Below are 15230 nucleotides of genomic sequence, written 5' to 3' on the forward strand. Positions count from 1 at the left end.
AATGTCTATTTAAACTTCTTAATAGGTCCAACCTCACAAAAAGAGGACAGGCTAAGAGGAATGCCCCGTTGCCTCTTCTGCACACAGTCAAACCACACCGATGCTCCTGTTTGCTCCTGAGAACATTGTCTCGATGCTTTGCTCACCAGATACCTCAGAGTAAGCACGAATTTTTCAAAGAACACTTTGGAAAGGAATGGGAAACCTATTTTGTCAGCTACCTTGAGTGTGGAAAATAGAATATAGAAGGAAGAGTTTATATGGGAGTTTGGTTCCAAAGAGATATCTAGATGTCTCTAAATATGGTGAAGGCATGACAAAAGGAACAGAAGCTGAGAGGTCATGTCTCAATTGCACACAAATAGTAGAAGAGAAAGTCGGGTGAGGTTATAAGCCCACAAAGCTCATCCGCAGTGGCGTACTCCTCTATAACCTCCCTAGACAGCAGCCACGGACTAAGTATTCAAATACACAAGTCAATGGAGGACATTTCTCATCCAAGCCACACCAAGGTGGGCGCCACCACCTCCTGGCATTTGTTTATATTTTTAAAGAGAGAAAAACATTTGGAGTGATTTTTTTAAACGGTAACCAGACTATAATTTGATTTCGAATGAGTGGTGTGTCCCAGCTACTTCTCAGATGTACAATGTGAATAACCGCGTCAGCCCTCGGGGAATCTTACAGTTAAGTGGGAAGGCAAACTGTTAACTGTCGTTTTAGTGTTAAGTCACTGAACAGAAGTAAAATGGGCCATGGGTGTGAAGCTGGGCAGCAGGGCGGTGGCACTTGTGTGTTGGTCGTGCGGGAAGGGCATGGGTGAGCTTTCTCTGCTGAAGGTCCAGTGAGTATAAAACTTCTGGCTGAGCACACAGTGTGTGCTTAGAACCTCAAGGAGCCAGTGAGGCCGGAAACAGAACTGGAGGGGAGGGCATGCACAGCCAGCCTCAAGGGACTGTCAGCCAATGGAAGGGCTTCAAAACCTCTGTCTGAAGAGTAACCCTGTTTCCCCTGAGTCAACACCACCTTTAAACAGAGAGAACCTTTGCTGGTGCTCGGTCTAAGCTCCACCCCTACAGTTACCTAGCAACAGCCAGGTATGCTCCACCCCACAGTTACCTGGCAACAGCCAGGTATGCTCCACCCCACAGTTGCCTGGCAACAGCCAGGCATGCCTGACTATAAAAGGGGCTGCTTGGCCCCTCCTCTCTCTCCTTGCTTTCTTCTCTTGCTCTTGCCCTCTTGCCCTCTTCTCTTCTGTCCCTTCTTTCCCAATCCCTCTCTCCCCTTCACTCCACATGCTCATGGCTGGCCTCTATTCCTCTCCTCCTTTACCTTTCTTCTCTCATTTAAACCTTTCCACGTGGGAACCATGTTGGTTTGGTGCGGTTTGTCGGGACGTGAGCCGAGATTTATACCCCAACATCCTTTAACGCCTCATGTCTGTCTAGAGTCTGGAGATTACAGCTGCCCCGTATGAACATTCAGAGTGTGGCCGTGGGCTTTGCTGAGGTGAAGACAGCTGTGCCTTTATCGCTGTCTTCCTGTGTATTTTTTTTTTTTTTTTTTGGTTCTTTTTTTCGGAGCTGGGGACCGAACCCAGGGCCTTGCGCTTCCTAGGCAAGAGCTCTACTACTGAGCTAAATCTCCAACCCCGTCTTCCTGTGTATTAACCAGAAAGACCAAAAGCATTAAACTTCCCACTGGTGTCACAGATCGGCTGCATAGGCAGCTTAAGGGAAGGGGGGTATGTTGGTTCATTTTGGGAAGGGTCAGTCCGTGGTGGGGAAGGACAGCACAGTGGAGCAGGAAGCAAAGAGGAATGCAGTGGATCTGACAGTGGACAGGGCAGCGTGTGGCCTCCAAGAACACCCCCTTCTAACTTCCTCTAGCTAGGGCCCGCCTTCTGCTTGCAGAACGAATCCATCAAGGGGTCAATCCATTTATTAGGTCAGGACCTAATCAGTTCCTCAAATCCTAGCAGCGTGCAACCAAGGCCCTAGAACATGACCCTGAGGGGGAAATTTTGCGTTCAGATGACACCAAACCAAGGAAATCAAGCAATCCTTCCAAACTTCATGATCTTCTCATCTTAGTTCAAGTTGAAGACACAGGAAGGACAAAGTCCAAGAGTAGAACCTTTTGCATCTGTAGGCCAGCATCTCCCTCTCACTAACTTTAGTGTCAGCCACTGCCCAACATCTCTGCCGCTACGCCTGATCTTAGACATACCTGATCTCTTATGTGACAGCCATAGTTAGCTCCTGTGGTGTCACAGAACACTGCTTGGCATAAGTGATGCTTCTCTACTGTCCATATTCTCACGGCTTCTCTGGGTTCCAAAGCCACAGCAAAGCAGAGAAACAAAATGGACAGGTATGTGACCAGTTAGGGGGCATTTAGACTGGACAGCTTGAGAGTGTCCCCAAGAGGGAAAGCAGTAAGGGTTTAAAGCATCAAAGCAGGGGCTGGAGACTTGACTCAGCAGATAAGAGCATGCGCTGGGCTTGAAGAGGACCCGAATTCAATTCCCAGACCCGTGTTGGGCGGCTCACAACTACTTGTAACTTCAGCTCCAGCAGATCCAAATCCTCACTTCATTTGGCAGTACACAGACAGACAGACAGATCAGACAGACACACACACACACACACACACACACAGAAAGAGAGAGAAAGAGAGAGAGAGAGAGAGAGAGAGAGAGAGAGAGAGAGAGAGAGAGAGAGAGGTTAATTTTTTTTTAAATACCCCAGAGCAGCAGTGGGCTGGGGATGGGACCTAGTAGTAAATTGTGTGCCTGTCTTGGTGCAGGGGGTCTGGAAAATAAAACACAAAGGTGTAAACTGAGCTGAAAATATTTCTGACCATAGATGTTCATAGCTGATCCATTTGGGCTCCTGATTGTTTTATTTTCATTTTTTTAAAAAATGTGTGGGTGGAAAGGGAGCTAGAGAGATGGCTCAGCTGTTAAGAGCACTGATTGCGGGCTGGGGATTTAGCTCAGTGGTAGAGCGCTTGCCTAGGAAGCGCAAGGCCCTGGGTTCGGTCCCCAAAAAGAGCACTGATTGCTGCTTTTCCAGAGGTCCTGAGTTCAATTCCCAGCAAACCACATGGTGGCTCACAACCATCTGTAATGGGATCTGATGCCCTCTTCTGGTCTGAAGACCGCTACAATGTACTCATAAATAAAATAAATTAATCTTTTTTTTTTTTTTAAGATTAGAGTCACACGGCTTACAGAATGTCTGTATGTATTAAGGGTAAGTATCAGAATGACTGACAGTCTGCGGTCCAATTAACCCAACAATGGCCAGCTGTGTTGCTCAGTCCCATGAGGCCGGGTGTTTCAGCTGGTCTTCTGTATAAGCTGGAATCCTGAAGAAGTAGGTTCAACAAATGCACTGGCAAAGTGACTGAGAACAGGTGAAGAGGAACCCTTCCTACTTCCATAGTCCTTATGTGTGCCTCAGCAGAAGTTATGGCCCAGATTAAAGGTCTGTCCCACCACTCATGGACCTAAACTGTTCTTACTTGGAACTTGCCCTGTCCCAGGTTGGCCTTGAACTCAGAGACCTGCTTGTCTCTGTCTCCTGGGATTAAAGGTGTGACCACCTTGCCTGGGCCTAAGCTTTTCATGGTCACTATGCCTCGAGATCACAGGTGAGCCCTCCATTTCTAGATTGTAGTTCATTCCAGATACAGTCAAGTTGACAACTGGGACTAGCCATCACTGACCGAAGCTCAGAACAGAAGCTGACCTCTCAGTTCTTCAGCTGAGGAGTCCCAAGCTGCCTGGACGAAGGCCCTGACACTCTTGTCTCTTGATTGAGATGACCGCCTCACAACTGCTTCAGATGGGTTCTGTTCTCTGTAACTTATCTCCCGAAGACCTTCCCCTCCAGACACCCTTACAATGGGTATCAGGTTTCAACAGGAATTTTTCGGAGTACTCACAGACTACTATGTACATTAGGGAAAGTACAACGTTGTCGACAAGACTCTCCACAAAGACAGGCCAGGGCATGTGACATAGTAGAGAAGGCTTCCAAAAGCAGCAGGGTATTTTGACAGGATTTTGCAAAAGTTCTGTGAAGTGGCACCTAGGTATAGGAGGCTCCTTCCTCTGCCCTGCCCTGCCTCTCTTCCACAGAGGCTTTGATTCTTTTTGTCTTTGGTGCTTGTGACAGTTCGACCAGGAGCAACCACCTTCCTTTCCTGAATGTGGTTCGAATCCCAGAATTGATTAAATAAATCTCAACACGATGAGGAGTAGAGTGCACGTCCTCAGTGCCATGGAAACCTGTTCTTACTGCTTTTACACGAGAAGCCACACACGTGTCTGCTGTAAGTTAACGGCACTGTGACCTTAAGATTCCACAGGGCTGGGGGGTGGCAATGTCAGAGACCCAACTCCTCCCTCACCATCCCACTGACGACCCACATCAGGTGTGGTCGTCCTCACCTTCTCTGGCTTCAGCACAGTTCAGCTTGTTCCCCCTCTCCTCCCCCTCCACTCCTCCCACCCCCCACCCCCAGCCTGGGCCTTGAGACCTGACTTGCTTTGAATTTGAAATATCAGTGAAGACACAGGCGTCACTCCCCCTAGGGGGAAGGTGCATTGGGTGGCTATGGGGGCAGGATGGGGGAGGGGATGAAACATGGATGAAGGCCCTGAGACTTTTTACATTTCATAGCCTTTTACTGTGACAGACTTATTGATCATTAACAACCCCACCCCCACCCTACCCCATCCTTACCCCCTGCTGCTCTTAACTTCTCTTAACCCAGATCAGTCCCTCTGCAGGGATACTTTTCTCCCTGGCAGGCCCTAGCATGGTAATTTAGCTGCCACTTTCTCAATCAATCGAATCAAAACTAAGACCCCCTTCCACCACTAACACCTCCTCCCCCAAAAAAGAAAAAACAAAGAGCAAACAAAAAGATAGGGGTCAACAGTACACCGAATAATGCTCCCCTCCCCCAAACATCCGCCTGATTTCATTCCAGTGACTGGTGTCACGAAGGGATGTTTTGACCCTAAAATAGGATTGACTGAACTAGGCCCTTAAGTCTCAGGATCCTAGAGGCAGAAGGGAAAGGGAGGAGTCCGAATGTATGAATGTGAGGGTGAATGCAGGGGACAGAGCAGTGTGGTGCCGGCTTTGAATGTGGACGGAGGGGCTGTTAGCTAAGGAACATTTCTAAAACCAGGACTGTTTGAGTAACAAAAAGACCAGAAGCTAAAGGCAGGTGCTACCGTCCCTGGCTGGTGGGCACAGGGCTGGAAAGTCGGGCAGGATACGGCCACGCCCTCCCTCAGTTCTCTTTCTTAGAAATGACGAAATTCCTACTCAAATGTCAAATGTGAGTTGGTTTGTTCTCAACTGGGAGGAGACAGAAAGTACAAAATGGCCTCCATGACAACCAGTTGTCACTGCCCCTGTGGCACAAACACAGACCTTGAAAGAGATATTAATGCACTCACAATCAGGAATACAGAAACCTGAACATCCCAATGGGCACTTCTCTCCGCCCGGAGACCACTATTCCTCCAGAGAAAACAGCGTGGTCTTCCCTCTGGGTCAATGTTCTCAACCTATGGGTTTCGACCCCTCTGGGTGTAGGGGTGAGCAACCCTTTCACTGGGGTCAAATATCAGATATCCCAAATATCAGATATTTATGTGATGATTCAGAACAGAATTACAGTTATGAAGTAGCAATGAAATAATGTTATGGTTGGGGTCACCACAGCATTAAAGGGTCCCAGCACTAGGAAGGTTGAGAAGCACTGCACTAAGGTGACCCCCGCTGTCTTTGTTGGCCCAGAACTGAGGGGACAGTAGACTTTTAATTCTAGCTGAGGACAGTTGCAGGTTCATTCTACCCTTAGCCACCAGAGAACAGATAACCCCAAAGCAGGTTAGACAAGAATATTTGCTGTATTTTTTTAGTCATAAAATTGGATCTAGGGGTTGGAGATTTAGCTCAGTGGTAGAGCGCTTGCCTAGGAAGTACAAGGCCCTGGGTTTAGTCCCCAGCTCCAAAAAAAAAAACCAAAAAAAAAAAAAAAATTGGATCTAAAAGCATTTCAAATCATTTGAAGTGGGGTTTTTTTCCCCCCTGATATTAGAGTAGCATTTCTTAGTTGTGGAAGACATACATTTAAAGACAAAAATATCACTCACTCACAAAATCACTTATCTACATCAGCCAGCCAGCATGTTTTGGCCTGTTCTCTTCTTGATGTTTTTCCTTGGCTGTGTATGCATGTCCATAGAAAGGCCTAGAAACAGGAAGAAAGCTGTAAGTCAGTGGTTCTCAATCTTCCTAATGCTGCAACCCTTTAATACAGTTCTTCACATTGTGGTGACCTCCAACTATAAAATTATTTTTATTGCTACTTCATAACTGCAATTCTGCTACTGTTATGAATTGTAACTATCTATGTCTTCTAACGGTCTTGTGACCCTTGGAAAAGTGTCCTTTGATCACCAAAGGGGGTTGTGCAACTCACAGGTTGAGAACCACTGCTGAACATACAGAGTTCTCTCTCTCTCTCTCTCTCGCCTGAGTTCTACCACAAAGCCCAGCCCACAATCTTCATTTTTAATTGTATTTTTAATCATACAATTCACAGATACATGCTCATTGTCAAATTCTGAACAGCCCCGTCCCTAGTGACATTCCCTAGTGACAGCTTAGGAAGAAGCAGGATAGCTACACAGAGTTCAGCAAATATGTGTTGGGTACAGGGAAGGTAGCTATGGTGATTTGGAGTGGATTTTTTTCCTGGCCCTCTGTGATGGTCTGGAGGTGTAATTTGGCAGCAGAAACATTTGAATGGCATGCGTGATGTCCTGGGTTCCATTCCCAGCGGTATCTAAAAAAAAAAATGAAGGAGGTGAGATAAGGACTCAATAAAAACAGCCACCCAATGTGGCTCTCTATCCAGATGAACACACAACTATATGTGTGTCTATGTGTGGCAGTGCACACGCGCACATGTGCTCACAATTATGGAGGTCAGAGGTCAGCATGGAGAGCCTTCTAGCACTATTTTTTTTTTCCAGAGCTGAGGACAGAACCCAGGGCCTTCTGCTTGCTAGGCAAGTGCTCTACCGCTACTAAATCCCCAAGCCCCTAGCACTATTTTTTAAGACAAGGTCTCTCACGGAACCCAGAGCTCATTGTTTCAGCTATGCAGCCGGGCTAACCAGCTCTGGGGACCTGTGATTCAGAACCAACATTTTGGGGAAGAATGTGCCCTAGAACATTCCAGGACAGTGCATCAAGACAAGAGGCACGGACAACAGCAAGGCTGCTTGATCACGTAGTGCAGACAATCTCTGGGCTCTGGGGAAATGGCTTATCAGGCAGGAATGCCTGCTATACAAACCTGAGGACCTGAATTTGAATCCACAGCGTCCATGTAAAATGCTGGGTACGGACACACACACACACACACACACACACACACACACACACACACACCTATAGTCCCAGCATTATAGGGTACAGAAGCAACAGGATCCTTGGAGCTTTCCGGCTGCTAGTTTAGCTCCAGGTTCAGTCAGAGATTCTGTTGCAATAAGATAATCTGACAGTGAGAGAGTTGGACACCTGACATCCTTCTCTGGCTTCTGTGTGTTCTTAGGCACGTGTATGCACACTCACCACACAAACACCCACACCCATATTTCATCTGTAGTTGCAAACCATGATTTTCAGTCTTATTTCATTATTGTTATCAGTCTTAATGATAGTGAAATCTCCCTAATTTACTCTGCTCTGGCTTCTTCCCAGCAGCTCAGGGAGAGTCCATGGAGGAACGCTGATTACTGGCCTGCTCCTCATGGCTTGCTCAGCCTGCTTGTAGAAGCCAGGACCACTTTCCCAGGGGTGATGTAGCCAACAGTGAGTTGGGCCCATCCCATGTCAATCATTCATCAAGAAACGGCCCGGCAAGATTTGCCTAAAGGCCATTCTCGTGGAGGCATTGTCTCAAATAAGGTTCACTCTTCTGAAATGATCTGTGAGCTTGTGTCAGCAACGAACTAACGCACTGTAAAAGTCTTAAACCTGTTAATCACCACCTGAGATGGCGTTTTTATATTCTTAGACACTGCTGTTGTAAGGTTTCCCATTGTACTAACACTGGGAGTTTAGGAAAGAGAAATCCTCCATTCTCAATAACGCTGTCGTGAAAGACCAAATGCTCCAAATCTTTGAAGTAAAAGTGAGGGGCCAGGGCACATCAGAGTCCATTGGGTTGCAAGTCACATGATGACTCTTCAGAAAGATTGCATGGATTCACCCAGGTACCTGCAGTGAGGTACTCTCTGTGATCCCACAGACAGCAAGTACTAGAAAGACAGGCACATTGGAACACAGCATGCTGTCTCACTGGCCTCATATACCTGTATGGGAAGGTAGAATCTTTTGTGTCTGCTCCTTGAATACGCTTTACAAAAGCTGCTTGCTTTAAATAGAGATCTGAAGGAATGAGGTGGCTGTTCTGGAAGCTCTGGTACTATCTGATCCCTGAGCAGCAGGCCTAAGTTAGGGTCGGGAGGGCTTTCCTTCGTGGACCTCCCTCAGGATAGGCAGACCTTCCAAGAGGCATTAGCAGAATGTACTGGCTTTACCTGAGCAGGGGTCTCTGAGGAAACTGCAGGCTATCGACCGATAGGCTCCAGCTCTTACAGGCTGCTGAGGCTACAGAGCTCACCAGCTGCCATTAAGTTGTATTCTCTCCACAGAAGTCAGCCTCTGCCATATTTGTACGACTTCCCACTTCCAGGATCGTGTTGCAGCCCTATGGTGTTCCCACAAGGACAATCCCCAAAGTGCGTCTCTGCTCAGAATCTAGCAGAGTGAATTTTGAAGACACTAAGGGTGCCAAGTGGCCATTTGACTCAAATGCCTCATTTTAACGGGCCTGGAAATGAGGGTTCAACCCAGTTTCTTGAAGCTGCCTAGACATCTGGGAGCCAGTAAGTAGCACAGTGGACTCACCCCAGTCATCACTCCATGCTGTGACATCCCAAGATGTGTGGCTCGCTGCATCTCACTGGGGACCAGTCCAAGCAGTTGTAGGCTCCTGTCTGAAAATCACCAAGGATCCTTATACTGATTTCTAGTATCTTGGGAACATGTGCAGTTTAAACCTTTAAAAAATCCCACTTACCTATCTGTGTGAGCATACATGCACGCGTGCCACGGCACACATGTGGAAGTTGGGAAGGTAACCATGAGCGTCCGACCTTCCCTTCCACCATGTGGGTGGGTCTCAGGGATTGAACCCAGCTCATCAGCCTCGGCAAATGCCCCACTGAGCGATCTGTCCGACCCAGGGGGTGTGGCTTTTGACATGAAACAAATAGAAAGCTTGTGTCTCTGCAACTCAATCTCACTGTGACATTGTGACATGCCAGTGCACATATGGGAAGCCTTTGAGTTTGGGAGAGTGTGGGCGGCTTCTCCAAGTCTCGTGGGTAACAGCGGTGTGTAAAACAAAGTGCCTCCCTGGGTCCTGCTCCTCGGCTCCAAGCCTCATCGAGATTCGTCTCCTCTGAAATGGAGCAAGCGGGAAGCATTCAAAAAGCCGTACAGACTCTGAGGGGACAGGAGCAGTGGTTCCACCCCTACGGAGCCCCTTCTGCAGCCTGGAAGCCACTGCTACGTAGGCGACTGTCCTCTGTGTCAAATCCATTCCAGGATGCTCCGGACCACCTAGCTTTGCCCAATCCTGGAGCAGCAGAGAATGGGAACACACTGTTCCCAACACCACTGTCACCCGAGAATAAATTACACACAGGATCTCCTCCGTTAGCTACCGCTCTCTAACAAAAACCACTCCTCAAACTCATGACCTAAAATATGCTATTTCTCACAGCTCGGTAGAAAGCTCTCCGTCTGGGCCAAGTCAGCTGATCTTGGTGGACACTTCAGATGGGCTGTAGTCAGCTGGCTGATCGGGGTAATGGGTGGTCTAAGTGGCCTTGCCCTTTGTATGAGTGGGTGACAGAACTGAAGTACTCACCATCCACCCAGCAGGATTGCTTGAGCATCAGCACAAGGCTGTGGCTAGCATGTTACAAAACCAGACCTGCTACACACATCACTCCTGTCTCAGTTCACTGTGTAAGGCCAGCCCTACTCCTAGAGACTCCTCTTCCTCCTCCTCCTCTTCACCATCCTTCTCCTTTTCCTCCTCCTTCTTCTCTCCTCTTCCTTTTCTTCTTTCTCCTCCTCTTCTTTTTGTTTCACCTTGTACATATATACGTGTGTGTTTGCACACGTGTGTGCACATGTGTATGCCACAGTTTTGATGTGCAGGTCACAAGACAACCTGGGTTCTCTCCTCTTACCATGTGGGCTCTTGGGATGGAACTCAGGCCGTCAGGGTTGGTGGCAAATGTCTGACCCTCATGAGCCATCTGGCCATCCCTAGGCTACCTCAAGAACCTGAGAGGACATGGAGAGGACTGGACTTAGAAGTCACTGGGCATTTTTTTCCCCAATTAGTCTCTTAAAATAAGAAAGCCACAAGCCAGTGTGACTGTAAAGGAAAAAAAAAATCTCAGGAAAACGACTCCTAGGTACTGTGCTCTCTCCTAGGGAGCGTCTATCTAGCTATATGTCCATTCTTTATGGACATGCTGTTTTGAGATCCATGTGACTCCCTTGTTATGTCCTGACCCAGGGAGAGCGAACAACCTGAGCCCACGATATCTATCATGCATGATCCAGCTGGGAGGTGTCAGAGCCAGGAAGCGAACCAAGCACAGTGGCACCAGAGCCAGCTTCCCACATGCTGGCTCCACTGCTCCTGTGCCCATGAGGCTGGGCTCAGGACACCCATGTGTGCGGCTGTGCACACGACTCCTCCGACTTCAGAGACCTCAGCTCCCAATCAACCAGTGTGGGCTGAGCTGAAGCAATGCCTGGTGGTGTTGTTTGGGTTGCAGGTCTGATTCTGTACATGCCAGCCACAGCTTTGTGCGGATGCTCAAAAGATCCTGTCGGGTAGATGGATCCAAGAGACCACAGGCGGTGAGTGTGCGAGCCAGTAGCTCACACAGCTCACTGCCTGCTGAGCTGCATGGTCTCCCATTTGTCTTCTTGTCTGCAAAACAGGAGCCGTCTTCTGCAGTGATGGCCAGGGTTAGGGGAGATCATGGCTTTGAGAATGCCTGCGTCTGCCTGGCACACAGCAGGCTAGCTGAATGAGCACAAGCCCATTCTTCGGGACCGTGTTCCCTCCTTCGCTGGGGAGATCCTAGGTGCTTGGAAGGGAGAGCTTTTCCAGGCTCTGTGATAATAAAGGTTGTTTCCGACTCTGTGTCCTCAGTTGTCTCCTGTGGTTTGCTCTTTTCTGCCAGAGTGCAATTAAATCCAGGAGCAGCGAGCACAAATAATGAATGGTGGGGCTTGTTAGGGTGTCTTCTGTTAATGGTTGTGACTGGGGAAGAGCCCGCCACAGGCAATTAGCGATTCTCCTGTAATTGGGAAGCTCCGTTGGCAGGAGCGCAGTGAGCAGCTTGCCTGTCTAGGTGGCAGATGGAGGCTGGGCCCTGCCTGGGCCTAGTGGGCCAGACAGGGACAAGAGTCCCAGAGCAGGTCGTGGCCCACCTGACCCCTGTACACGGAGGCCACAGGGAGGACCGAGTGGTTCTCCCCACACCTAGTGGACTTTTAGCTCAAGGAGTTAACGCTGAAGACTGGCTGGGGCTTGTTTTAGATACAGTAACAATGAATAATGAGTTAACCATTTACCTTCTGAGTAGGCAATGAATTTGCACGAATCTGACATTGAAATTGGATTTTGTTAAAAAGATTGACCTGGGGGTTGGGGATTTAGCTCAGTGGTAGAGGCCCTGGGTTCGGTCCCCAGCTCCGAAAAAAAGAAAAAAAAAAAAAAAGATTGACCTGACATGACCTGGTCAAGCAAGGCTGATGACCCAAGTTTAATCTCAGGAACCTGCATATAAAAGCCAGATGTTGTGATCTATCTATCTCTACATCTATCTATCTATCTATCTATCTATCTATCTATCTATCTATCTATCTATCTATCTATCTATCTACCTATCTATCTATCTCTATCTATCTATCTATCTATCATCTATCTATCTATCAATCATCTATCTATCTATCTCTACATACATCTATCTATCTACCTATCTATCTATATCTACATCTATCTATCTACCTATCTATCTATCTCTACATACATCTATCTACCTATCTATCTATAACCACATCTATCTATCTATCTATCTCTACATACATCTATCTATCTTCCTATCTTCCTATCTATCTATACCTATATCTATATCTATCTATACCTATATCTTTATCTATCGCATATATATATATATATATATATATATATATATATATATAATCATGATTCCTGCACCGCTACATTGAGATGGGAGATAGAGACAGGCAAACCACCTGGAACCTCATACTTGGCATAGCAGAAACATAACCTCAAGATAACCTCACCTCAGCAAAGGGAGGGAGAACAGGCACCAAACATATGCTGTCTGTCCTCCACATGTGCACCGTGGCATGCACACATGCGCATTCATACACACACATGCATCACACACACACTACTATTAATAAAGTGATATGAAGTGAGAATGTATGAAAACGAGTGTTGTCCTGCTGCTAAGGTTGAAGTCTGATATTACCAGAAAGCCCTAAGATAGGTGCAATATGGCAGACTCCTTGTCAGCAGGGCTTCTCCTCCTCTGACCTTGTCTGGGGAGATCAAAACCCCTATACCGACTACCTGCAGAATGTCACATAGCATTGATTAGATTACAGCTTTCTCTCTCCTGATGAGAGCCCCACTCAGCAAGCAGCTGAGATCCCCGGACGCATCCCCATGCTACTGAGGCTTCTCAGTGCCTTAGCCTTCAGCCTTTGCTCCTGGATATCCCTAGCCTGTCCCCAAAACTATGTAACTCTTGATTTACCACGAATAAAGTTGATCTGTCTCCTTGAAGCTGATCCCAGAATGACTCTGTTCATACTCATGGGTCGTCCAAAACCCTGTTCATTGACTCTGCTCCCTTTGTCCTTATGGGCCAGCGGCCAACGACCCAGAAGAGAAGGGAGACCCACGAAGAAGCAGGAAGTGATGGGACACACCTGTAACCCTAGCCTGTAGTCCTGGCCCACAGGAGGCTGAGACAGGAGGATTGCAGGTTCGAGGCCAGTGTAGACTATATTGTAAGATCTTATCTGAACAGAACAATAAAAAATATGAAAAGACAAACTGAAAACCTCCATTTTACCCATTCAAATACAAGTCCTCTCCCCCAATTAATAAACAAACACACAAACACAAAAAACCCACAGCTGAGGTTGGTGGTGCACACCTTTAATTCCAGCACTCGGGAGGCAGAGGCAGGGAGATCTCTGAGTTTGAGGACAACCCGGGCTACCACAAAGAAACCCTGTCTTAAAGAAAAACAAACAAACAAACAAAAACCAAAATCCCCAAACCCCCACAATGTAACCAAACATATTAAGACTCTTCATTGCTTATAAGAAAGCTTCTTCTTACAATAGCGGAACTGCTCTGTAAGATACACAGTGAGCACAAGTCATTATCATTCTGCATCTGTCTGAATCCACAGTATCTGACCAGCACACTGCTGTGAACTGTGCACCCTGGGAGTCATCTGTCAATCATAACCAGTGCACCTCTCTAGTGAGGAAGACTGTGTGTGTGTGTGAGTGTGTGTGTGTGTGTGTGAGTGTGTGTGTGTGTGTGTGCGTGTGTAGTAGCAGAAGGGATATGCTGTACCACTGTACATCAATCATAACAATGCAGCTCTCTAGTGAGGGACGCTAATACTGGGGATTGAATGTTCAGAAACAGGATGTAGATGGGAAGTCTCTGCACACTCCTCTGAGCTTTATTGAAACAGTCAGAAAATGTCTTATGTTTTAACGTCTCTACAAAATTCCACAGACAGCTGTGTTTTAAACTGTAGCCAGTTATCGGCCGGGGGGCTGCATTGGTCAGGGTTCTCTGAAGGAAAGAATCTGCAGGGTGAATAAATATATTGAAAGAAATGTACAAATCCAGCTTATATTAAAACGGTAGCAAGTTCTCTCTCAGTCGAGAGCCTGAGAACCCCAGAGTTGCCTAGACTTGGAGGCTAAGTACTTCTGCAGTCCCAAATCTGGAAGGTTCCTGGAGAGTGGCATCCTTGTCAGGATTGGAAGACTGGAAACTGTGGTCCTCATATCAGTGAAGGAATCGTCTGCCATGCCAGTTGGGTCTGGGCTATCACCAGATGGTAATGTCTACAACTGAGAGTAGGGCTTCCCAGACCAAGAGAGGCAACTGGGTAATTCTTTGAGTGAGGCTTCCTACTGAGGTAATTCTAATGTGTAGCAAGTTGACACGAAAGCCAACCAGCACATGGACAGTCAGACTGTGATCTTCAGATCACAGAGATCCCCAGGATTCACACTGAACAGACAGTGAGGACCCAGTGCCTTGGACCTTCAGCTGTCAAGGAATAGGGCAGTGAGAGACAGAGAGACCAATTCGTAGCCCATCCAGCCTAAGTCAGGTGGGTCCAGCTTAAATAAGTCCACTGTCTTGAGGCAGAGGCAGCAACAGCCACAGTGCAAAAAGCTCTGGCCCCATTCTATTGGCAGCCTGCTGGTATGGCCATAGTTAGCTTCTGGGAGAGGCATGCCCATAACAAAGGGAAGGGGACAGCTGGCACCTTGAGCCTTCAACCATGAGGAAGATCCTTGTAACTGGCCATGCTAGGTCAAAAGAAACGAGTTTTAAATTATAGTTGGGGGTTGGAGAGATGGCTCAGTGGTTAAGAGCACTGATTGCTCTTCCAGAGGTCCTGAGTTCAATCCCCAGCAATCACATGGTGGCTCACAACCAACTATAATGAGATCTGATACCCTCTTCTGGTGTGTCTGAAGATAGTTACAGTGTACTCATATAAATAAAGGAATTAGTAAACATAAAATTATAAGTAACTTATCAGTTGCACAGGTTAGTGAACTCATGAATCCATCCACACAAGTACTCACTGTTCATGGTATCTACCACCTACCTTTTAACCCTTTCCCATCCTTGTCCTTTCTGAGTGCCTAGTAATAAGCCCTCTTCTGCTTTTAGGATGTCTACTTATTTTAAAGGTTTATTTGTAAAAAGTGTGTGTGTGTGTG

Source organism: Rattus norvegicus, chromosome 6, assembly GCF_036323735.1.
Source record: "Rattus norvegicus strain BN/NHsdMcwi chromosome 6, GRCr8, whole genome shotgun sequence".
Lineage (NCBI taxonomy): Eukaryota > Metazoa > Chordata > Mammalia > Rodentia > Muridae > Rattus > Rattus norvegicus.